Here is a 26,421-nt window from a genome sequence, read left to right as displayed (position 1 = left end):
TGTCTGTTGTAACCTCTCCTCTTTCATTTCTGATTTTACTTATTTGTGCCTTCTCTCTTTTTTCTTGGTGAGTCTAGCTAAAGGTTTGTCTATTTTGTTGATCTTTTCAAAGAACCAGCTCTTGGTTTTATTAATTTTTTCTATTGTTCTTTTGGTCTCTATTTCATTTATTTCTGCTCTGATTTTTATTATTTCCCTTCTTCTACTGATTTTGGGCTTTGTTTGTTCTTCTTTTTCCAGTTCCTTTAGGTGCATTGTTAGATTGTTTATTTGAGATTTTTCTTGTTTGTTGAGATAGGCCTGTATTGCTATAAACTTCCCTCTTAGAACCGCTTTTGCTGTATCCCATAAATTCTGGCATGTCGTATTTTCATTTTCATTTGTCTCCAGGTATTTTTTGATTTCTTCTTTTATTTCTTCATTAACCCAGTCGTTGTTCAGTAGCATTTTGTTTAATCTCCATGTATTTGTGGCTTTTCTGATTTTCTTCCTATAGTTGATTTCTAGTTTCATACCTTTGTGGTCAGAAAAGATGCTTGGTATTATTTCAATCTTCTTAAATTTATGGAGACTTGTTTTGTGGCCTAATATGTGATCAATCCTGGAGAACGTTCCATGTGCATTTGAAAAGAACGTGTATTCTTCGGTTTTTGGATGGAATGCTCTGTATATATCTACTAGGTCCATCTGTTCTAGTGTGTCGTTTAAGGCCAATGTTTCCTTATTGATCTTCTGTTTGGATGATCTATCCGTTGGTGTAAGTGGAGTGTTAAAGTCCCCTACTATTATTGTGTTACTGTCTATTTCTGTTTTTATGTCTGTTAATAATTGCTTTATATATTTAGGTGCACCTACATTGGGTGCGTAGATATTTACAAGTGTTATATCCTCTTGTTGGATTGTTCCCTTGATCATTATGTAATGCCCTTCTTTGTCTCGTTTTACAGTTTTTGTTTTAAAGTCTATTTTGTCTGATATGAGTACTGCTACCCCAGCTTTCTTTTCATTGCCATTTGCGTGGAGTATCTTTTTCCATCCCTTCACTTTCAGTTTGTGAGTGTCTTTAGGTCTGAAGTGTGTCTCTTGTATGCAGCATATATATGGGTCTTGTTTTTTTATCCAGTCAGCCACCCTATGCCTTTTAATTGGAGCATTTAGTCCATTGACGTTTAAAGTAGCTATTGATAAGTATGTACTTACTGCCATTTTTTAACTTTTTTTTTTTTTTTTTCCTCAGTGTTTTAGTAGTCCTTCTCTGTTCCTTACTTCTTCTATACAGAATTGATGGTCACTTTAGTTTGACCTCTGTCTGAAAGCTGTACTCTTTAACTACCCTCCTCCCTCCTTTTATGTTTTTGATATCATATCCAACCTCTTTTTTGTGCATTTGTATCCATTACGTTCTGATCGTGGAAATAGATAATTTTTCCTATTTGTGGTCTTCTCTTTTCCCCTTAAATCAGTCCCTTTAACATTTCTTGTAACACTGGTTTCTTGGTGACAAACTCCTTTAATTTTTGCTTATCTGGGAAAATTTTGATCTCTCCTTCCATTTTGAACGATAACCTTGCTGGGTAGAGTATTCTTGGCTGTAAGTTTTTTCCTTTTAGCACTTTAAATATATCATGCCATTCTCTTCTAGCCTGTAAGGTTTCTGCTGAGAAGTCAGCTGATAGCCTTATGGGGTTTCCTTTGTATGTAACTTGACATTCTCTTGCGGCTTTTAGGATTCTCTCTTTATCTTTAATTCTGGACATTTTGATTATGATGTGTCTTGGTGTGGGCCTCTTTGGGTTTATCTTGTTTGGGGCTCTCTGTGCCTCCTGTACCTGGATGTCTGTTTCCTTCCTTAGGTTAGGGAAGTTTTCATCTATTATTTCTTGAAATAGATTCTCTGCCCCCTTGTCTCACTCTTCTCCTTCCGGGACACCTATAACACGGATGTTAGTGCGCTTGATGTTGTCCCAGAGGTCCCTTAGACTGTCCTCACTCTTTTTAATTCTTTTCTCTTTTACCTGTTCACCTTGGGTAATTTCTTCTAGTCTTTCTTCCAGCTCACAGATCCGTTCTTCTGTATCCTCTACTCTGCTTTTGAGTCCCTCTAATGAGTTTTTCATTTCCAGTATTGTATTCTTCATTTCTGATTGGTTCTTTTTATATCTTCCATTTCTTTGTTGACATTCTCACTGAGTCCATCTATTCTTCTCCCCAGATCAGTGAGCATCCTTAACACTCTTAGTTTGAACTCTCTGTCGGGTAGGTTGCTCATTTCTGTTTCACTAAGTTCCTTTTCTGGGGTTTTGTCCTGTTCCCTTACTTGGAATGTATTCTTTTGCCTCTTCATTTTGCCTCTTTCCCTGTGCTTGTGTCTACGTATTAGGTAGGTCAGCTACGTCTCCTGCTCTTGGATAGGTGACCTTATGTAAGTGATGGCTTAGGAGGCTTCCAGTGTGCTTCCCTCAGTTCTCAATGTTCCAGGGGTGACCCCTATGTGGGCTACGTGTATCCTTCTGCTGTGGCCTGTTTACTCTCCCTGTAGGCGCTCAGGGAGGCTGAGTTATGCTCCTGGCCAGCTGTTGTAATGCTCAGCTGCTTGTAGTTGTTGTGGGCCCTTCAGTCTCTTTATCAGCTGTGGGGAGCCCCAGCACAGTTGGCTGCAAGTTCTAATACCACATTTGTGTTGCAGTATTTCTTTTAAGTGAGTAGCCCCCCCACCCCACCCCGTGGCAGGTTGTTAGGCTCAGGGCCTTACAATTGCTGTAAGCCTCTAGCCTATTAGGTCTCTTGTCAGCTCTCTGAGGATTGCAGCTGGGTGGGGCTGGCCTCAGGCACAGGAACACCCAATTGTTTCAGGTTTTGGAAGGTGGAGCAAACCTCCTATGTGGGTCTTTGAGAAGTACAAGTCTTCTGTGGCTGAGAAGCCCTGCCGCCCACAGGTCCACACACACAGTCAACACAGTCCTGCCCCGTGTGAGTGCCCCGACCTCCTCAAGTGGACCCAGTCTCTCCACGGCGGGAGCCCCACACACTCTGCCACCGCCCCACACTCTCCACCCGCTCCTTGTGCACACCCTGCCCCGCTCAAGTCAGCTCAGTTGCCAGGCTGCAGAGAATCCAGTCACCAATCTATGCAGGCCCACACGTTGCCTGAGGGCTTGTTGTTGGGTGGGGCTAGTCTCTAGGGTGGGCTGCCTGCCCTGGCTGAGCTGGATTAAATCGGTGCTCTAGTGGGTGGAGCAGACCCTGGGCTAGCAGGTCTCAGGGAGAACTCCAATGGCGTCTGTGTCAGCACGCTCACACCAGGCCACAACAATGGCCGCCGCCAATGTCCCAGTCCCTGGAGAGGTCTCACCCCTCACCGAGATGCACTCAGGGCCTATTAGGTGAGTCTCTTGTCACCGAAGCACTGTGCACCTTTCTTTCTGGTGATTTTAGGATGCTTTCTGGAACGGGTGAGTTTGTGCGCGGGCCCTTTAAGAGCCAGTTTTAGTTTCTTTGTGAACCGGGTTTTCTGGGGGTGCTACCCAATGCTTTAGTAGCAGGCACAGTCAGATATTATGCTGCTGGTCTCAATTGTGCTGGGTCCACAAAATGCCCACAGCGGGGGCGCTCCCGGCTCAGGACCCCGCGCCTCCAGGGAGGCTGCTTACCTGTGAGCTGCTCCCGGCGGCCGTGAAGCTGGCGGCTTGTGAAGGCGGCGTTTTTCCTCTCCAGAAGGGAGTCTCTGCCTCTTCTACCCCAGTTAGGATTGTCCGTTGTTGCAGGAGTTCCTCTTATCCAGTTTTCAGTTCTGTCTCAGGGGTAATTTTTCCACGAGTAGTTGTAAATTGGCTGTGTCCACGGGAGGAGGTGAGTTCAGAGTCTGCCTACACCGCCATCTTGACTCCCCCAGAGCAATTTATTTTTATTAAATATTTGTGGAATATGTATTTTTAAATGGTTAATTCATTTATTATTTTTTCTACTTACAGAATAACCTCCACTCTTGGGGATTAAAATATATCAACAACATTCACATAATCAATAATGTCCTTAGATTTATGAAACTAACTTGATCCCTTCACATCAATCTGACTAACTTGCATTAAATGTCTATGTCTTAACATCATACCCTGGAAGTAAAATAGATGAGAAGTTTGTCAAATCTAGAGAATCAGAGAATTACAAGCATAAAGTCAGAAGATGTGAGAGAGTCAAGGGACATAAAAAATGATATAATCCATTCACTTTATTTTACAGATGAAGAAGTTGAGTAAGGCAGTGGTGGATGAACTAAATCGCACCACCTGATGTAGGTAATTATACACAAGCTGGTCCTAGTATACATGTTCCCTTAAACAACTAATCATGGTCCATGGCTGTTACAGCAGGCTTCCTCTCCGTGCAAGTCTCGCCACAGAAGCCTAGTTCCACCTGCTGAACATGACAATCAGGGTTTCTCAAAGTTTAGTTTGCAGAACAGCACCGGAATCAGCTAGGTGTTTGTTAAAATGCAAACCCTTGGGCCCAATCCCAGACATCCTAAATGAGAACCTGGGGGGCAGGGGGAGGGTGGGTGTAGGTTTAAAAAGCCACCAGGTCATTCTTCTGAATTCTGTTTGTGAATAATTGCATTAAATCAGTGTGTATACACCATGTCTGATTATAACTCACCTGGAAGGCTTATCAAAAACGCACAATTCCAAAACTGCATAGAACAACACATGTGCATCTGTAAGCACGCACAAATGAATGCAGGTTTAAAAATGGTGAAAACTGAATAGGGTCTCTTGTCTAGTGAACAGTAATGTACTAATGTCAATTCCCTGGTTGTAGTACTGTTCTACAGCTATATAAGACGTCACTCAGGAGAAGCCAGATGAAGAGTACACAAAACTCTATGTGCAAATTCCCAGGCCCTCACGAAGAGATTATGATTCAGCAAATAGAGAGTAAATATAGGAAGTGTGTCTGAGTGTTTGTGTATGTGTGTGTTAACAAGAACCCCAGTGATTCTTCATAGTATATCAGATCTTGGTTTCACTCTCCAGCATATATCAGCTCTCCTTTATCTCCTGTGAGGATCTTTTAAAGTAAATTTCCTCAATTTTACCATGTGGAAGCTTTGTTTAAAATTATGCCTGAGATTTCAGCAGCACTTACAGATAAAAAGGATTTGCAACCAAGATTTGGACTCTATAACTAGGATAGACTTCAGATTCATTACATGGTTGATGGATATGTGGAGAAAATGTTGTGGAAATATGGGGTAATCTCGCTCAAGGAAGGTGGAAACCAATACAGTATTTTTTAAAACAAAATAATTTAGACGAAAACCACACAAATGGTGTATATCTCTTCAGCATTGGAATACTTCGAGATCAAAGAACATTTGTTCAGAATCTAAATAGGACAATTAAAAAATCATAATGAACTCCAAATAATTTATTAAAGTACAAAGATATAATAGGGAGATAATACCAGTGCTTGATACTTTCTAGGTACATTTTTAAAGAAGGTAATGAGACAATGAGATAATGGTGAGAATTTTTATCATAAATGATAAGCTAAGATCTATCTAGGGTAAACACAAATCCATGAGAACAGCCCAGCACAAAATTAACATAAAGATTTAAAAATTGGAGTTTCTATGTAAGGTTATCTACTCCTGTCATATATTTTCTTCACCCCAAATCTAACTCAAGGATTCGCCCTGAGCTAACATCTGTTGCCAGTCTTCCTCTTTTTTTTCTCTCCCCGAAGCCCCAGTGCATGGTTGTATATCCTAGTTGTAAGTCCTTCTAGTGCTATGTGAGCCACCACCACAGCATGGCAACTGACAGACAAGCAGTGTGATTCCATGACCAGGCAGCGAACCCAGGCCGCCAAAGCAGTGAGAGCACCGATCTTTAATCTTGAACCACTAGACCATCAGGGCTGGCTCTTTTTTTTCTTTTTAAGTCTAACATTTTTAATTGCAAATTCTGTTCCCATAGTACAGAACATTTATATATGCGGATTATTAGGGGGTGATCTAAAAAAACAAAATACAGCCACAAAGACCCATCAGTCTCCACTGTGGAACGTCAAGGGCAATCTACTCTAAATCAGCATTCTAAAATTCTATGGCTTATTGTTTCAAACTGCTGTTCAGTTAGTTGAGTAAGAGATACAATTCTCTGAGACTGTGGCTACTGCGGAAAGCAGCAGTCGCAGCAAGAGGACTGCCTTGACATCTGCCCCCGGGGGCAGCTGTGCAGCTGCTATGCAAGGGACAGGAGCCACAGCATGTGCAAAAAGGCCAGAAGCCCCGGATCAGCCCTAAAATCCTGTCAGGTGCACTTACAGATAGAAATTGTTGTTTTCATTTGTATTAAGAATTCAGACGCTTCTTTCACTGACATATGTTTGGGTCCAGAGCTTCCAGGGGTGTGAAATGCAGGTTGTCCTTTCTGTGGGCAGTCTCTCACCCCAGCAAAGTGTGACCTCTGAAAGCCTTTGCTTTTCCATATTATCTCCTCCCAGAGATGCGCCCCCTACTGGCACTCCTTCCTGTGACATTAAGTCATATATGTAGTTTCCTACACACATGTATTATCTCTCCTGCTATACTGTCAGCTCCTCGAGGGAAAATCTTTCATCCTATCCTACCTCACCATGCCTGGAAACAGGCAGATGAATTAATATTGATTAGTTGAATATATTTCTGCTTATTACTGGATTCTAGTACTACCAGTTCTAGTAGCAATATCAGAACTATCACTGTCAACTAATACTAACATGTGTAGTATAATTTTATTTTTTCTAAAGTATTTTTGGTAGCTACTTTAGCTTTTTAACCTCTTCTATTTTATATATATATATGCATTTTTATATACATATATTTATATAATATATATTTGTATACATAATATACAACCTCTACTATTATATATGCATTCTTTTATGACAAGCTTCTAGTACGTTCCCTTGCACATAGGAGGCAATCAATAAATATTTTTTAATTAAATAGTTAATTTAAATGACAATAACAAGAACCAAAGGGAAGATGAAAATTTTACTTTCTCAAGTTTGAATTTTCCAGAAATGAAGAAAAGGAGTGACATGTCCTTTTTGTGATTAAATTCTGTTTCTCCTACTTTTCATGATATTAATGCATTCTGGTGGTGACATTAAAAATTCTCATATACATGAATAATAAGCCATTATTCACTTATTTTTCGTTCCAAACACGTCATACTCTAAGGCATGTTAGATGCCTTCCTAGATTCAAAGTAAATAAATTTTGTCATTGATAAAATTTTCATATAAAACTATATTCTTGATGATATTGATTTCTGCTTTCAATGCTAATAATTTCTGTCAATGAAAGTAACTATTTCCTTCATGCAATCAATTTCCTGATATAATTTTATTACTTTTCAGAATCATGTCTGCCAGTTTCCAAAGTTAAGCTTGCCAATGGGATCTTTTAAAGATATCTTGTGTAAATATAAGCACAATTGCAGAAGGACTTCTCAGGCTAAGAGTTCATTGAATATAGCATTCCTGGTAACTTAGAGAGATGCAACTTAGAGATCCAACTGCCAGAGAAGGAAATGGAAAATTTGGTTCTGATTTCAAATTTTAGATTCTGCTATTCATCTACATTTTTATTTAGTTACTCATTCATGCATGTATTACTAAGCTTTTATCATGTCACAACACTGTGCCATGTGTATACTGTAAGATATACAAATATTAATCAGTAAGATATATTCATCATCCTTATGGCATTCAATTCAATTAAGAATGGGAAATAAGAGATACCCACAAATACCTATGACACAATATGTACTCATCAAGTGTTGTATTGGTAACATTCTTCATCTTAGTAACTGGCAGAGTCAATAGTCGAAACCAAGGAATCTGCCTAGAGTCGGCAGACTTAGACACTTTACTACACTGGGGGTAGTAATGATTTCATTTCACTCCTGTGTCTGGGAGAATTATGGTGTCAGTAAGATAATAGGGAATTCGGAAGGAAAAAAGTAATTTAGAAAGTTTAAAAAAATTGGTTTTGAAAATACAGTATTTATTCTGAAGTATTGGCCAGATAACAAGCTAGACATGTATCATAGGCATTTGTAGGACAAAAGAATAAAGAAAGTTAGAGTTGGAGATACAAGCTTCCAAAGAGGACTAAACTCAGTGATAAGATTTGCCAAGACAACAAATCATTCGTGTCACTTATAAATGTGTACTCTTCTCCAACTGTCATTTTTAACGTTGAAAAAAGTATACAGTTGATATGATGGGAATGGTTGAATCATCAATTAAGAAATGACCTAAATTGGGGCCACCCTGGTGGCGCAAGCAGTTAAGTGCGTGCACTCTGCTGCGGCGGCCTGGGGTTCGCCGGTTCGGATCCCAGGCACGCACCAATGCACCACTTATCAAGCCATGCTGTGGCCGTGTCCCACATAAAGTAGAGGAATATGGGCATGGATGTTAGCCCGGGGCCAGTCTTCCTCAGCAAAAAGAGGAGGATTGGCAGATGTTAGCTCAGGGCCAATCTTCCTCACAAAAAAAAAAAAGAAAGAAAGAAATGACCTAAATGAAAATAAGATTTAATCAAATGCAATTATGAGTTATGCTTGCTTAGTAAAACAAACTCTCTAACAAAAAAAACAAGGCATTTTTCTTATTGGAAAAATGCTTAGAATCCCATAGCGACATGATTATTTGGTAGCATTAGACAAATCACTTTCTCTAGTTTTTGCAATGGCAAGAGAAATAAACATTAATCACTCACATGGGAAGAAATTAAGAAGCCAGTGTTTTGAAGAACAAAAAAGGAAATTAACTTGTCTGAAAGGATCTCAGACTGAACTCTTAGGGATTTCAGGCTCTACTTTCTGGCAGGAAAACTCTGTACTAAAAAAATCTTTGTGGAAATAGTGGAAGGAATCAGTCTCCAATTGCTTTAGGAAGATAAAGAAATAAATGTTCTATGCTGTGTTATAGTAGTGTAGATGGCGGGGTGGGAAACATGCAATTAGATAGTGTAGGTGGTGACTTTGGGTAAGAGCCTCCTTGTCACTAATTGGCCACCTTAAGCAAGTCTCATCAACTCCACCTAGTCTCAGCTCCCTCTTCTGTAAAGTGAGGATGCTTGACTAGAAGATCATAAAGCCATCTTTGAATTCTATCTAATATTCTATTACAAATGTGAATTGTCAATGAAAATTTTATTCAGTTCTTAAAGAACTAACGATGAGGGTTTGAGTTGAGGAATTTTCTGTTATTTTGGATAAAGCTCAGAAAGGTTGAAGAAATCAATTCCCTTTGATTTCTTCTTTTTTTTTTTTTTTTTGCAATAAACAATGAAGCCTGTACACTCTTGAGGCTTCTTTTCTCACGCAATACAATTTGGAAGTCACAAAGGAATACAGCCAGTAATCTTCAAAGGGTTGTGTCCTTCAGTGATGGCCTCACTACAAGCCTTCTACAGCACTTGATATATGGAAACTAGTCCTGCTTCTTTGAAGGTAAATCATTTTTCACAGATCTTCATAGTAGAGTCCCAACTGGCAGTCAGAAATGTGCACAGGACTTGAAGACACACTTTCTTTCCACTAGGTTCCCTTTATAAATTATTTCAAGGTATTACTGGGACATCAAGCCCATTAGTGCTTTGAAGGGCAATAGACAATGTGTCACCAAACCTAAGAAATACATAAAAATAGCTTCCCTCTGATGCTGCTTTTCCATGTGAATGGAAATCGAAATCGTAGAGGAAGATTCATCAGATTCCCACTAAAGGGAGCTCTGGCTATGCTGGGGTAAGCAGCAATGGCTCCGATAAAGTTTAAATTCAATTGTTTTCAAACAGCTGATGAAAGCTGATGAACCTGAGTGTAATATCCATCAGAATAAGGAGGTAACTACAGTAACATTTCTTGGTAACTTACCATGAACCAGGCACTGTGTTAGGAAGTGTACATACATCTTCTCATTAAGCTTTAAACATCACTAAAGAAGAAACTAATACTAGATCCTACTCTGTAGATCAAAAACAAAAGCAAAACAAAAAACACAAATCTGACAGAGAATTTAAATAACTTCAAAAGTCCATACCTTGGTAAATAGCTATGAGGGGCATGGATTTGAGCCTTGGGCTGTCTGAAACCAAGGCACTTCTTTGTGACCAACTCATCTTACTACTGTAACACAGCATAAAATGTTTATTTCCTTATTTTCTTTGAAAAAATGGAGACTTTGATTCTTCCATTGTTTCCACAAGTTTCTTTTCACTATAGACTTTCCCAGCCAGAAATTAGAGCCTCAAATCACCTACAATGCAGTCTGAGATCCTTTCAGAAAGATTAAATTCCTTTTTTGTTCTTCAAAACACTGATTTCTTAGTTTCCTCCCATTTGAAATGATTCATGTACATTTCTAAGTTGCTGCTGGTAAATTTGGAGAGAGCAATTTGTCTAATGCTACCAAGTAAGCATGGCTCATTGGGAACAGTGTAGGGGTCAGGAGTAGGAAGACAGCAGGGAAAGTGGGATGGGGAGGATGGGAGTAGAGGGAAAGAGGGGGAGGCTGTGGTGCTGGGCTGTAGCAGGAGAGCCTGGTGACTCTCAGGCACCCAGCATCAAGAGTAGCAGCACAACGTGGTGGTCACTTCTGGAGCCCCTCAGAGCTGAAGCCTTGGCATCACTGACTGGTGACAAGAGGATGTGGTAGGTATAGGAGAGGGAAATATGGATTCTGCAAGCAGTGTGTGAATGTTCTTGGCAATATCCAAGAAGGAGTTCCTGTGGGAATTGAAAGAAGCTAGGGTTAGGGGACGACCTCAAGAAAAGGAAGAGATTTCAGGGCTGATGACCCAGCTAGTGGGAGTCAGGTCTTGGAATACAAGTTTCATGATTACTTTTCACCTTGATTATTCCAATAGGCCAGGAAAGTCTTGAGGAAATTTGCAGTATTAGTCATATTTTTTTAGGGTCTTTGAGATGACCGTTTTTAGGGCTGTGGTCCACTGTAAGGAATGTTTCTTTCTTTTATCGCCTGATTATTTCCTGAAAGTCTATAAGTCTTAGATGTAAAGTCTGATGATGCAACTTAGTTGTAATGCAGTGGTTTGAGTATAGGTATCAATTCCATGATTGAAATGTCAGTGTGTGACCTGCTTTAAGTTGCACATTTCAGTAAGATTGATGGCTCATTGGTAGCAAGGCATCCTGGACCTGACTACCTGACCACCCTCCATCAGTGTTTTCTGAATTGATTGGCCCCATAGGAAGGATACTTTGGCCATCTCTGCAGGGCAGATCGAGACACCATGCATGCCCATGGTCCATGCTGCTGCTCTTGTACCTGTAGAACCAGGGACAGAAGGACTATCTCCCCTCCTCCAAGAAAAGGAGGGAAGACCATTTTCTTTGAGGGCCTATTGGCTACTCGAATTGCAATATCTTCTGGGGCATGCGTCTGAAAGGGTAGGGAACTGCACCCTACATGCTCCGTGTGCTGGTGACTCTCCTCTTTCCTCTGCTCTTAGGAGGACAGGAGCTGACATCAGGCTTGGGTTTGATTCTACTCACAGTATGTGTGTCTGTGATCTTGGTGTAAAGGCCCACTCATTTAGAGAGAAAGGAAACTTCTCCTAGTTCCACTTCTAGAACTCGAAACCTAGTGGTTAATCTGTACAGCCCAAGAGATAACTCATGCAAAATGCCTTGCACAGTAACTCAAAGTTATTACAATGTTTTTATTTTTATATATTGTTTATTATGTTATTTATTATTAATTACTATATTATTATAAGATGTGTATATAAATATGTATACTCTGTAGGTCAAATATTACATACTTTTGTTAAGGGAACTGTAAATCAATGTGGGAATTGAAAGAAGATAGAAGTTAGGGAACAATCTTATGAAACTATAATAGGAGCGAGGGTAAAGCAGAAAAGATAGGACACAAGCCAATTCCAGCATGTTCTACTTACCAGATATCCTGAGAGGCGTGGGATAGAAAATTACTGTAAGAATGCAATCAGTTCTCAGCTAGTACCCTGAGAATCTGGTGGAAGCATGTACTGTTACGGCTGCTACATATGAACACTATATACAATAAATAAGAACATAAAGTTACTTCAGTTTTAGTTTTTGCACTATTACCGATAAGTTAACCTCTACAGTGCCCCCACAACTTGCTTATTTGGCAAGTTTTATCTGCAATTTCATTCACATCAGTCCAAGATCTGCCAGACATTTCTTGAAGGTTCGGAGATGTATGATAGCCTAAGGATGTGTCAAGATGGGCTTCTTTATTGGTGACAAATGCACTAGCTCTTTTGAAGGATCCTATTTGATTGCTGCTCTGAGCTCCAATGGCAAAAAATGGGTTAAAGTCAATTTTTTTTCCTACTAAGCCAATTTTTCTTCATATGTTCAGCAGTGCAGCAAAAGTTAATTCATTCTAAAGCACATGGTTTTCCAGCAACATTGTCAATATTATAATGTTCCTTTGCAGCTCTGGCCTAGCCAGTTTATTAGATGAAGGAAAAATACAGATGGGCTGACAAGCAGGGCTGTACTTTGTTGTTGTGGAAAAAACTATCAAAGAGCTCTTCTGAATCATTTTCTTTATTCCAGTGTATAGGCTTCTGTTAAAGTTCAGAAGTTAGTGCTTTTATTTATTTTTTTTTTTTTGCCCACCCCCTTTCTGTTAGCTGAGCTGTTTATAGATCTTTAAAATAGGATAGAGTATTTTTTCCCGTTAAGACAGGCAAAAAGAAAGCCTACCAATTATACCCCTTTTGACTTCAGTGAAATCTCTTTAAAAGAAAGAAAAAGAGTTCAATATGATTTCTTTAGAAAATGCCCTCCCACCAATATAGTTACATGCAAGGCAGAGAAAACGTCTGCTGTTTCCTACAATAGGAAATGAAACAGCCTGATAGTTCCCAAATGATTGATGGGAAAATACCGAGAAGGCATATATTGTAGTCTGTGATGCCTGCATTAAAATCAGCTCAGCCAGTATCACCGTAGGTGAAGGACGGCTTGCCTACATACCGGGTGTTGGAGAACTTGTGGTGGTGAGGTGGCTGCCATTTTTGTTCCCTCCAGCTGGGTGTGGGAGATAATCCACCAGACCTTTGGCAGAGGAGGGAACTCAAAATCAGCTCACCTATATAAACTTCCAGAAACTTCCAGCTGCTCAGGATAACTATTCTTTATTAACAGTATCTTCCATAATGCAGGTCCCTGTCTTTTACTCAGTGCAGCATTAAACAATGTAACGGTGACTCCAACTTAAAATACTTTATCTACCCATTTTATTTTGTATTGCATTTTGTGCTCTAACTAAGCCCTTTTCTAGCTGAGGTCCCAATGGAGTAGCAAGTTGGTGCCCTCTCTTTCTCAAAATTAGGTCAGATATCAGAACCTTTCAAATGGGAAACTCCTCCTTTGCATTCATCTTCTTTAAGGGCTAAGTAGACTAGAAGTCATCCACTGAGATATCCTCTTGTCCCTCTACAAAAATGTTTCGACACCCTCCAATTTGCTATACAGAGAAAAAAGATAAGGTACTTGGTTATTATAAAGTGGCTGCCTATACTGGACAGAATTAAATAATTATATACTTCTCAATAAGCTAATTAGTGTTGATAGATATTCACTACTGGTTGCAGAGAGTTGGATTGTAGAATCCATGTGCTGGATCCTTTTCATGTACATAGGACAGTGGAAAACTATGAGCCATTCAATGCCCCAGTGCCTGCTGTGTTGAACGCCACAGAAGACGCAACAGTGCTTCATGGGTATGTCTTGCTTTCAGTGTGCTTATGGTCTAGAATTGGCAAAGAGATAAAATCATAACAGCTCCCATTAGTTAGAATTAACTACATGCTGAGCATAGTGCTAAGTGATTTCAGATATTATTTTATTACGTTTCATGTTTTTTACAGCTGAGAAAATGGCTTTGTAACTTGCCTGAATTTGAATCCTCACTTCAGGATTCAGATTGGCTCTAGATCTAAAGAGGATTTGCTAACTTAATGAATGATACAAGGTAGAATTAAATGTGTACCAGAACACAAATCCAAAGGAAATCCATTATCAATAGGATATATATTTAGAATTATTTTTCCAAAGCAATCTTTTAGTAATGACAATTGGTGTGTGCTGGGATATCTGGAACATCTCCCTGGGCCCCAGTCTGTACTCATAATAAGAACAAGACAAGAGTTGGCTGGGTTAGATATGCAGTTCTGGGCTATGGAACAGCAATTCTCAGAGTGAAGCCAAACACATCCATAGATTGAATCTTGATTTTGTCCTTACTCGTTTACCCTAAATGACCATAACACAGATGACATGCTTTGTTTGTTGTTTTATTTTAGCAATGCTCATGCTTTCATAAAACCAAAAGTAGAAGCCAAGAAGCAATAATAGTATCTTTGGATGATTCAAGAAATGGGGCTGCCTCGTGAAAAAACGAAATGCAAAGTGGCTCCAGATAAGTAAAATATATGTAATTTTTGCTTTTTTTTTTGTGGCAAATTACAAGATAGGTGTGCTTTTTCTTGTTGTCTGTTTTGTTTTTTTAAAGAATTGCTCTGTTGTTGATCTAAATCAAGTAATTGGGAGAGGCATGAGGCGGTGCGAAATGCATAGGCTGTAGAGTAGGTGAGGCCCAGGTTGAAATTCCGGCTTTCCCAGTTACTATTTTTGGGACCTTGGATAGGATACTGAATCTCTTTGAGCTTTTCTCCTAATATTTAAGTGGATCTTTAAAAACTACCTTATAAGGTTTTAAAAAATTTAAATGACACAGTAAACATAAATTTCTTTCTATGAAGTAAGAAAGGCTCCTTCCTTTCTACTATGCAAAGGCTCAAAACTGCCCGTTTCACTCAAGACAGAGAAGACTAGGTTTTTAAACAGTGGAAGACAGTTTTATGTTCTTGACAAAGGCTGAAATAGATGAAAGAAAGAGAAAATAGCACGCAAATGTAAAGTAGAAGTGCAGGGAAATATAAGAAGTGAAAATAAAAAAGAGAAGAAGCAAAGGAAGTTACTTCTAAGCTCCAACGAAACCTGACTCAATTCTGGGATATTTACAATAATGATGACTAAGCCTTTTAATATATGCCACTGTGGAGCCAAGATTCACATACAGCAACATTTAATTTAGAAAGTAGGGAAATGCTACAATCTGGATAGGCATATACTGAGTTATCTCAGGAAAATTTATTTCCACATATGAAATTGGAATAAATCTATTTTAATGAAGGCTTCAATTGTCCTTTTTTAGATTAAACCATATGTAATTTGAAGAATTTAGATGTACTTCATTTTAAAACATCTTAAAAATCTCTGTAAGGCAACTCCCTTAGGTATCACACACTTTCTGATCCCCCACAAGTGAAGTGTGATTCAAATTAGTCCTCAAGCTGTTCAAATAAGGAGCCATGGCTGAAAGTAACACAGTTTGAGGAGGAGATGTATGAATTTTAAAAGTTACTGATACCTTAGAGATAAGCCTGACAAAATGGATTAAAAAGTGAAATCTGAATGAATGGGTTTAGATTAACCACTGAACTCCTCTAATCCTGAGGGCGAGTCAAAATCATTGGACAGATAAATATTTCTTGTTCAAATCTGGTGATTGCTGCAATCAACCTTCGTGAAAGTGATCCTCAAGAAAATGGTATTATTCTTGCACATAATACCATTTGAACTCAACATGTGCTGCTTGATTTGAATTAACTTTTAACTTGCCCCATAACCATTGCTATCTCCCTTCTTTGCCCTCTAGATGCTACCTTAATTCCATAATCAGAATATTCAAATGATAGTATCTTCAATTTGCAATTGTTTTTCCCAAAGCTCTGACATCTAGGAAATAGCTGTCATTACCTCCATGTAACTAATGGAGGAGTTGTTACGGTGGTGTAATCTTTCTGACTTGGGCATCAGGACACTTAGTTCTGGCCATATTGCTAACCTTCAGAGGTAAGCCTCTTAACCTCACTGGCCCTCATCTCAGAGTGAAGGGGTTGTAGCCCATCTCCAAGGTCCTTTCCTGCTCAATCATCCTGTGATTCTATAATGTACTTGCTAAGTGCTTTGCCTAATCACACAATTACCCAGTGGTCCTCCTGAACTAGAAGTGGATGATCACTTGTCAGGGGTATTGTAGAGAGTATTCGTGAATTAGTTGGAGGTCAGATTATAACCTCTGAAGTCTCTTCTGACTCTGATTCTATTCTGGTGCTTGGGTCGGCTGACTCCTAGACCAATGCACTATCCATCAGAAGGACATTGCCTCTTCTTGGAAGCAGCCAATTTCTAGTTCATTAATAGAGAGATTGCAAGCGTTAAAAGCAGGCTATGTGAGTGAATGATAAATATAAACCATTATCAACTTGTCCTCTTACTAAAATAATTGCATACGGAATTCTTTTTATCGCACTGTAAAATAATTCTTGCCATGAGAAATAAGGAAGAGAAAACAGAGGCATCATTTTGGTGCCCCCAAGTGGGGAACTATGATGGCTGCAGTTAAATTCCATCTTTTAAGGCTTTTAGGGGCATCCTGCAGCCACTTGAATAGATCTGTTGGCCTTCTTGTACTGTCCATGCTTATTTCTGTTCTACAAGGTCTTCTAGAGACTTTCAATCTCAGCCTAGAGAGCCTGCTGTTATCTAGAAAAAGAGATGCCATTGCAAATAGCCCCAGGAATCTCGTCTTTTCAGGGATTCCAATTGACTTGGCTATGCTCCAAAGGGCCCAACCTGATCTGGGGAGCCCCCAGACATCCATCTGAGCATATATGTATTAAGAGTCCTAGAGCTAGTCAGTCCTCTTCATGCTCAGAATAATGAGCAGACAGAACAGTTACCTCTTGGAATAGTTAAGCCCCAATCCATCACCTGGTTTCCACAGCTTGCGTTCCAGAGGTGGAGATTCTCAACTAGAGCTATATGACAAAACCATGGCTTCCTTTTGCTAGCAGATTTATTAGCATTTGATAATGTTGCTTGTACGTGCAGAAACTCTGGTGTCATTTTGTCACAATAGCCAATGACCAGAAATAGTTAACACTCTGAAATAGCTCCTCTGATAATGGGGTTTCTTTAAGAACGAAGCATGTTTTCCATTCATTTTTCCAGGGATACTCTTAGTACTTCTGACCTTCATTTGAACCAAGGCTCCAGCAATTACTGTCTGCATAACTTACCTTGGATAAGTTTTTTGACTTTAATATTGCCAAAGCTCATAGCTTCTGCAAAACTTGGATGTTGTAACACATCTCATAAGATTTTGCAAGGACTAAATAGGATGACATAAATACAGCATAGAGCACAGAGTAAAACACATAAAAACCCGAGAAATATCTATTATCATTTGTAATTTACACCAACAATATGTCATGAGCACCTACTATGTGAAAGGCAGTTTGTTAAGTAAACAATTCCTCTAGACTTCGAGATTACTATACACGGTAGATACCTGTAAACAGACTTCACGTGTGCCAGGCACGTAGAAGCCCTTAAAATTTAATTGAAGATACAACACAAAAAATGGAAATGATACTACAAGAGGCACTTAATTGTTCACATAAAAGTACAGGAAGTATCCCAAGGTACTATGTGCTAAATGCCAAATGAGTAGTTCAGATAACCATAGAACTTCAGAAGACACAGTTCTGGATTAGAATGTTCAGGAAAGCTTTATGGAAAAGGATAGATTTAAATTGAGAGGAGAGAAAAGAGGTAAGAAAATTCAAAGAAGTTGTAAGTTGGGGTAATATATGAGCATTCCACAATATAAAATGTTGGGAGACTTGTTTAAAGAACAATCAGTTTTGCTGAAGTATAATATTACTTCAAAATATTGGGAACTATAAACAACTAGAGATGTTATTCAAGGCAAATATGAGCCATGAGACAAAAATTCAGGCTTTGATTTCTTAGGCTAATAGTTTTTATCTTGTAGGCCAGGGATGAACATACTTAGCACACATGTTGCATATCTACTACATTCCTTCTTCCCAGAGCTATGATGGCTATCACTAAAAAATAATCACACTTTTTCCTACTGAGCCTTAATGAGACCTTGGAATCCGTCTTAATTCTTTACTCTAGGTAGCAATCACCATCCTCTAGGGTTGGCTCAAAAGATAAAACCAGCTTGTCACTCTTGCACTAGTCTAGACAATGAAAATGGGAACATATTTTAAGGCCAGTGAAGAATCAATTGGATAGGATACTGGGTCAGAAGATGGTGACCATTAGAGACTTATTGTACTAGAGGTGAGATGATAGGATGTTCTCGTTTAGTTCTAACGTTCATTGAGTGCCCATTGTGTGCTAGCTAAGTAATGTGGTAGAGGCTGGGACCCAGTATGAAGTAGGGTGACGGCAGTAATCAGACTAACTGAAGGTTTGTGTGAAGTGCCTATAAAGATCATGATGACATAAACAAAAGTAGAACTCAGGGGGAAACTGATCTGGAAGGAAGATAAGTTTAATCTATGTTAGAAGTAAATGAGTTTTTCTTGGGACACTGTACAAAGAGAAAATCCGTTAATAATAAGATTTAATTATGAAGAAATACACACTACAAGGCAGTAAAATCATAGAGATCACATGAAGAGGACAAAATATTGCTGATCAAAGAAGTAGAATAAGAACAAGAATAGTCTAGAATTCTGGGATGTAAAATATGAGAGTTTCAAAAGGAAAGTCATTGACACTGAGCACGGGTGATGAGAATTCAACTGGATTTGACAATTAGGAAAGTATTGGTGATAGGAAAAAATTTTAATGGAAGAAAAAGTATATTTAGTTTGCAGGGGTGTAAAGGAAGAACACACACTAAAGAATTAGGAGAAATGGATACAGCAGCACATCAAAAGATTTGGCAATAAAAGGAAACAAGGAATGAGATGTTAGCCAAAGAAGCATCAAAGGATAGAGGATGCTTGAATATGTTGAAAAGGGTAGGAGAAAAGCCCGTGAGGAGAAGAGATTGAAGATGATGCTGGGGAGAGGATGATGAGTAGAAGGAGCCAGGCCCTGGGACAGGAGTAGAAGGGGAGTTTAATCTTCCTATGTGGAAGATTAGCAAGAAGGGTGTGAGGAATATGCTTTTGTTCAAGGTAGGAACCGTGGGTGTGGAGATGGAAATAGTAAATAGAAATAGTCAAAGAGAAAGAAATATTAAAGGATTTATATCTAATATTCTTAGTAAAATAGAAAATGCAATAATTTACAAAGAGGAAGGAATGAAGTGGAATGCAATTCAGCATTAGATTGAGGTGGAGAATGTTTGGGCAAAATAAAATAAGAAAATTTTTCCTACCTATTCATCAAATACTTTTTGTGACTTATCATGTGTCAAACAGGATGTTAGGTGCTGGGGATACAATAATAAATGGAACTGATATTGTCTCTGCCCTCAAATATCTTATGTTCTAGAAAAAAAGGTAGATCTGAAAAAAAATAAATAAAATTATAAATAAAATAACTGAAGGTTGTAATAGGTAGTACAAGGAGAAGCAGAGAGCAGATCATATAGGTCTTTGTATGCCATGACGCAAAGTTTGGCCGTTATTCTAAGTGCACTAGAAAGCCATTATACAGTTTTAAACATGAAAATAATTTGAAAAATCTCTGTTTATTTCATTGTGGAGAATGAATGAAAAGAGGCAATAGCAAAAGTAGAGAGAGTTGGTAGGAGGCTACAGGTAAAAGAAAATGGTGACCTGGACTCAGGTAGTAGCAGTGAAGATGGAGGAAAAAAAGGTGATTCAGCATATTTTTGGAGAAAAGATTGAGACAACTTCCTGAAGGAATGTATGTGACAGGTGAAAAATTTCTGTCCTAATTCAGTGAGAGGTGGTGCCATTTACTGTGATAGGGAAAGTTGATTGGCCAGGGAAGGGATCTGGGGAAAATCAGGGATGTGTTAACTTTGAGATAGATAGATAGAGATATTAAGTGTGGAGTTTAATACAAAAGGAGGAGTTTAAAGGGAAGGTCTGTACAGAAGACATAAATTAGGGAGGGATATGCACGAAGATACTTTATAAATCAACGGAGATAGTTGAGATCAGGATGACTGAGTATAGAGAGAAGAGAAGGGCCCACGACCTCTCAGCATGTGGTTGGGACATTGATTGTAGAGAATAATGTGACGGTTAAGCAAGTTGGGTCTGAATTGAGACTAGATTCTGAGTAGAGAGAATCTAGAATTCACCACTTATCATTTTATGATGAAGACATTGAGTGGTGAAACCACAAAGGAGAGTGAACAGCCTTAAAACTGCTTCAGGAATGACTGAAGTCAGAGTTCTTAGGCTGGCCATGGCAGTAATTGCTATCCTGGATACCTAGACATTGCAATGATATTCCTGGTGATTGTATTTATCCTACCTGGGTCTTATGAATTGTAAATCATCAATTTTTCAAGTGCAGAGGAAAGTCACTATTTATTTATCACACATTGATTGAGCATCTGCTGTGTGCCAGCCACTTGATTGAATCCGGGGAAGTGGGAGATTCAGAAGAAAGTTCCTACCTTGCATGAGCTCACAATCTAATGAGGCAGGCAGGGCAGATATGAGTCCTTGGAGTCTTTTCTTACAGCTAGATACAAATTAATATCAAGGCTATGATAGGACCACCTAATCTGGCTTTGTGTAAAATGAAGAAATGCAAGAATAATAGAAGTAAAGATGACAAAAGGCTAAGTAAAGGTAGAGGACCTCGAAAATTTACTGCAAAAATAGAGCAGCTCTTTTAACAAAGAACTAATAAAAGCAAAACACCAACATTAAAAAAAGAAATTTTCCATATCCCATGGTTACAAATTTTTATTTAAGATTTTACTCCTACTATATATCCAACTCTAATGGCTTTATTCTAGCTATTATATCCAATCCCAATACCCCAAGGTGTTTTTCACACTATAAAGCATCTTCCTGCGTTATTAGAGTAAATTAGTTAGCAAGAGAATGAGATATTAATCCTGTAAAGGTCACATCATCTTGATTACAAGAAGCCAATAAAATGGAATTCTTGCCTTTAATAGTTGAATGTCACAAGAGGGAAAATAGAGAGCTTTACACATCTCTCTGTAACTGAGAGATTTTTTTGTTCTCAAAATTATATTCCTGAAAATGTTGCTGGTGTTTGTTCCTCCAGACCACTGAAGTGGCTTGGCCATTGCATCATCTGGGGATGAAAATCCTATAGCCAGACCTGAGGAAAACACTACTGTCCCTCTCTCATCATAAAATGTTTAACATTTACATGAATTTTCTTCAGGCTTTAATAAAGACAAACTTCCTTTCTTCTTCCAACTTGCAGACAAGGCAACCATGGAGAAAGAAGTAAACTACTGGCCCAAGACCACAGACTAATGGGGATTTGAGACCAGAGGTATGGTCATCGGGTTCTCAATCCATTGCTTGAGACTGGTCTTGCTGCTTACAGCTCACTTGACGAGTCCTAATCAAAGACAATTTTGCTATATATTTAGATTTCTTGATCTAGAATAAAAACTGAAGACAACTGCATTTTCTGTTCTGTCTTAGAAGCAGTTCGTGAACTTAATAATTAAAATAGCTATATTTAACTAGAACCTCTATGTGCCAGGCTGAGTTCTAAGGGTTATATTATTTCATTAACCCTTCACAACAATCCCTTGGGGTACATACTAATATTATCCCCATTTTAGAGATCTAGCAGTTGAGGTAGCGTTTCACATAGGTCACACAGCTAGTAAGCAGTAGAGCCAAGATTTGAACCCAAATCTGGCAGTGGAGAGCCAATGTTCTCCACCACTTCACCACACTGCCTCTCTGGGGACTACATATATTATATCCCTGTACAGGCACATGCACAATACACGACATTCACCTCTCTAAGCTCAAATAAAAATAAATAAATGTTATCAAGAGTCTGAAGAATAACAGAAAATGCATGGTTATGACTGTGGCACATGATTATGCTGTAGTGTAAACGCAAGAGGATCGTGGGAGGTTTTTCAGAGTCAGCAAACATTGTGACCAGATTGTGAGGTGATACAGAGACAGCATTTCTTGTGGTGACTAGGGGTGCTGGCTCTGAAGTCAGACCGCCTGGGTTCAAATCCTGGCTCCACCACTTACTGTCTGAACTTGAGCAGGTTATTTACCCTCTCTGTGCCTCAGTTTCCCTATCTGTAAAAGGGAAAATTAATAACACCTAAAATATCTACTTTATTGTTGCCTTGTAAGGATTCAATGACATAATTCATTTCAAAAACTTACAAAGGTCTCAGGCGCACACAAAAGCATTAAAGGTAGGTTACCGGTTATAATTACTATTAATAGGAGTAGGAAGAATAGGATAGTAGTAATAATTATACTGCTGGCCAATCTGTGCAGCATGAGTGCCTGTGACTGTACCTAAGCCATCCCCTCCAATATATGGGGTGGAGGTGGCGGGTACTTCCCATCATCTTCCAGGGCTCCCACCTCTGCCTAGCTATTTGCATCTACTCTACGGAAGAGATAAGAGTATAGTGACAGGTGAGTTTTGCTAACAAGCTTTAGGCATCTTCTTGGCTCAACCTCAGCATTTCCCCTCAATTTTTCTCCATTTTAGACAGGAACGTGAAATTATATCAGATGACTACAATAACTCTTTTAGATCATTCATTGTACTAAGAGTCATCAAATTCCCATCAATTGTGTGTGTGTGTACGTTAAGGGATGGAGGAAGGATGCCAAAATAAATCAGACCTGAATCTTGCCTCATTGAGCCCTTAATCTTAACTGTGGTTTACAATTGGAGTTGAGAAATAGGAGTTCCACTCTTTACAGAGGGTCAAGCGGATTGGAAACGGGTGGAGACAGACTGAGCTGCCATATTACTGAGGGGCCCTTCTGGGTTTCAGGACTGCTAAGCATCCTCCCACATTAGAGATGATTCTGCACACCGGAGAATAGTCCCACCCAAAATGCCAGCAGTTCCCCTTTGAGAAACACTGAAATAAACTATGAAATAAACTATGGAACACAAGATTCAAAAATGATGCTGCATTAGAAACTTACAAATAAAATACTAAGAAATTCAGAGATAGAAGGTAACTTCCTGCTATGCACTCCTGGAAAGACTTTGTGCAAAAACCTGAATTTAAACAGGTTTTAACAGGTGTTGAAGAATGGGTAGGATTTGAACATACCAAGGTGATGTGGGAGGCACAAATGACTTTTGAACTTCTGACAGTGTCTCACAACTAGTGCAGCCTTATAATTTATCTTCCAAATCAGGTCACTTATAAGCAGAATAGAGACTATTAATAATTAGCAACCAAGAAAACAGGTACAAATTGAAACTGCCCTGGAAACGGAGAGGCATAGTTATCTGCTTATAACACAAGCTAATGACACAAGGAAAGAAATCCTTGCTTTACCCACGAGGAAACTAAGGCATTAACATGATGCAAGGCTCATTCAGAAGATGTGGACAGTTTCCATGAGTGTGAGAAGTGCTGAGACAGGTGTCCCAACACACGGGAACTGAGTTTAGTTTATCAGCACCAAGTGCAAGATCTTTGGCAATTCACTTACACCTTCTGGGTAATGTGCTCTCATCTCTACAAGGAATGAGTAGTGATATCTAATCTCTGAAATCCTCTACAGCTCTGATACTGTAAGATTTTTCTTGCCAAGATAGTCAGAGACTTATCATACCATTTTTCCTACCTCTACATAGGTTAACTCTTTTCCTCAGCTCTCTTATGTCATTGTTTAACCAATATAGGCTTTTCCACTAAAATGAAATACATGCATTCTTGAAAGAAAAAAAAAACCTCATCTTCTGCAAAATTATACACTAAAAATTACAAGTATTTGAGGGCAGGGGTAACAAGGCCATAGACGGACCCTCAAACTTACGCAATCTTGTTACCAGAGCATTCACGAAACCAAAATAATCCTAATTAAATTCTTATGTAGAAAAAAAGACATGTTGAATTCCCAGTTTAAAATAATACTACAGTAGATATAAGACTTTACCTTTAAATAAAGGCAATGATGGCTTGATTAAAGGGAGTGCACAGAGGAGTTGAGGTTTTTAGTTTGGAGACACAGGTAAAATGCCCCTAGATCAGAAAAGCCATGCAAAATCCACTTCCAGATGGAGCCTGTGGCCATACTGAGAAAGAAAAAATGCTGAGGGATGGGGGCACAGGGGTCCCCCATTGTGCTTCTGCCCAGAGCGCTGAGTTCTGCTGTGCTAGTGTACTTGGAGATCAGCCAGTATTACTTTGTGACAAAAATCATTAAAATTCTTGGAAAAATTGCTTATGAACCAACACAATTTCCACATTATAATAACATGACTCTTCTATTTACTAACCTAATATGAGCTAATTTGCATTAGAGAAATATGCATCGGAGTAGAAAAATTTATGGGTGCAGTCCCATTTATCTTAGGACATTCCCGCTGAATTCAGTCATTCATTCATTTGTTCACTCTACATGTGCTGTAAACCCCAAATGTGCAAGGCACAGTGGTAGGACTCATGGGAAGCAAACACATAAATCTGAATGATATTAAATTGTTATTTGTTCCAAAGCTTGATCGCCATTTCTAGTAATGAATTCTCAGGTCAGAATGTGTATCAACCGGAAAGACGGGGATCATTTTGAGTTGGACACAGGAGCAGTTATCTGGCCTCTTACGGCCACATATGTAATATTCTGAAGTGGGCTGAGGTACCTTTTCTCCTTTTCTTGTTAAAGTCGTTCTCTCAGAAACTGATTTGTTTTGTGCTGCTTTCCATTCACATCACGATCCAATCAAACCACAGAATATAGGAAAGATCAAAGTAGTGCAGTCAAGCCATCTACAGTAATTCATAGAATATATGAGGCATTAAAATTTCCATTCCTCATTCTTGTAAGAAAGACTATAAAGGTAACCGAAAATGATGGAGAATATGAATTCATTCCTGAGACAATGATTGTAGCAAGAATGGGGAAAAGCATAAACCAACAGACCCTTTTTTTGCCTCAGTCTTAAGCCCTTTTGGAAAAACAGTTCTTGTCTGTGTCATTCACATTTTTGCTTTTATCCTTGATCTCTTCAGCTCGTCCGCTATCTAAATGGTACATGAAAACAGCCCAGAAAAGTTTTCAGGTATTGGCTTCCCGCATTTTCATTCAAAGCAATTTTACAAGCATTCCCATAAACACAGGAAAAAATTTCCAAGGTTATGCCTAACAGATGCAGAAACGATTGAAAAATGAAAACTTCGGTCAAACAGCAAGTAGGAGGGGTAGCATGTTAAGTCTGCAGTCCCCACCTCATGAATTTTGCTCTCCTTAGTGTATTTTTTTCTGTTTATTAACCATTTTTTCCAGAATATGTCTTTTAATTTCACAGATTTTTATTTAATAAGTCTGGAACTAATGATTTATGGCAAATACAATGGAAGTTTCATCCATTTTCAGAATTTTAGCCAGGAGACATGGGACACAAACGTTATAGGAACGGACAAATATGAAAAATTGTATATCTGAACCAGTGATCAAAGTAATGTGATCAAGAAATTCAAATATGAAAGTTATTAAAATTCATTTCTTTCTCTATTAACATACTCTTTCCACTCAATAGAAAAATCAGGGAGAAAAACATTTGTGGCCACGTCATAACATTAACCAGATATGTAATAAAGGCAAACTATGTTCTAAAAGAAAGGAAACTTAGTTTGTGAGATTTTAGTGTTTGTTTTTTTTTTTTTTTTTTTGGTAAGGAAGATTGGCCCTGAGCTAACATCTGTGCCAATCTTTCTCCGCTCTGTATGTGGGACCCTGCCACAGCATGGTTTGATGAGCGGTATGTAGGTCCACACCTGGGATCCAAACCCACGAACCCCAGGCTGCCAAAGCAGAGCACACAAACCTAACCACTATGCCGCCATGGGGCCAGCCACTCTATGAGTTTTTATTTTTAACCAAAAAGGCTCAAAATGAAGGGAGGGCTGATAATCTACATGACATTCTCTAAGCCACCCATGGTACCCTGAGCCTCCCCACCGTGTTGGCTGCCCCACACAGGGCAGGCGCTGAGGGTCAAAGGAGACGGACAGATGCAGGGACCTTGGACAACAGCAGTGCCAGGGTGCTCCCAGACCTCTATGGGCCCCAAGTTACTATTAGAAAGTTGAGGAACTTAGTCTGAGCTGCCCATCCTTCTTTTAGTGGTTTCTCACCTGCAATGACAACTTCTCACGTGATTCATGAGCCTCCCAGAGCTCTGTAGATGCAACCTATCACACTACAGAAGTTGATATTGAAAAGAAAGCCATGAGAAGGGCACAGATTCGTGTCAGATGGATCTGGGTTCATATACCAAACCCATCATTGACCAACTG

At 39.0% G+C, this 26,421-nt stretch overlaps 1 long non-coding RNA gene across 2 annotated transcripts; it reads left to right on the top strand.

The window, feature by feature from the left end:
- Window positions 1–3,163: 3,163 nt before the first annotated feature.
- On the top strand, window positions 3,164–25,585 carry LOC147913046 (uncharacterized). 2 transcript variants are annotated; one of them, XR_015549251.1, is made up of 3 exons: window positions 3,164–3,383; window positions 4,240–4,291; window positions 21,363–25,585. It is a non-coding gene; the product is annotated as an uncharacterized LOC147913046 (long non-coding RNA). The 2 variants fall into 2 exon arrangements; XR_015549250.1 differs by having other exon boundaries at window positions 4,240–4,295.
- Window positions 25,586–26,421: the final 836 nt, after the last annotated feature.

The sequence above is a fragment of the Ceratotherium simum genome, chromosome 31, assembly GCF_057802395.1.
Source record: "Ceratotherium simum simum isolate JZ-2026a chromosome 31, ASM5780239v1, whole genome shotgun sequence".
NCBI classification, from domain to species: Eukaryota; Metazoa; Chordata; class Mammalia; order Perissodactyla; family Rhinocerotidae; genus Ceratotherium; species Ceratotherium simum.
This window is presented reverse-complemented; position numbering and strand designations above follow the sequence as displayed.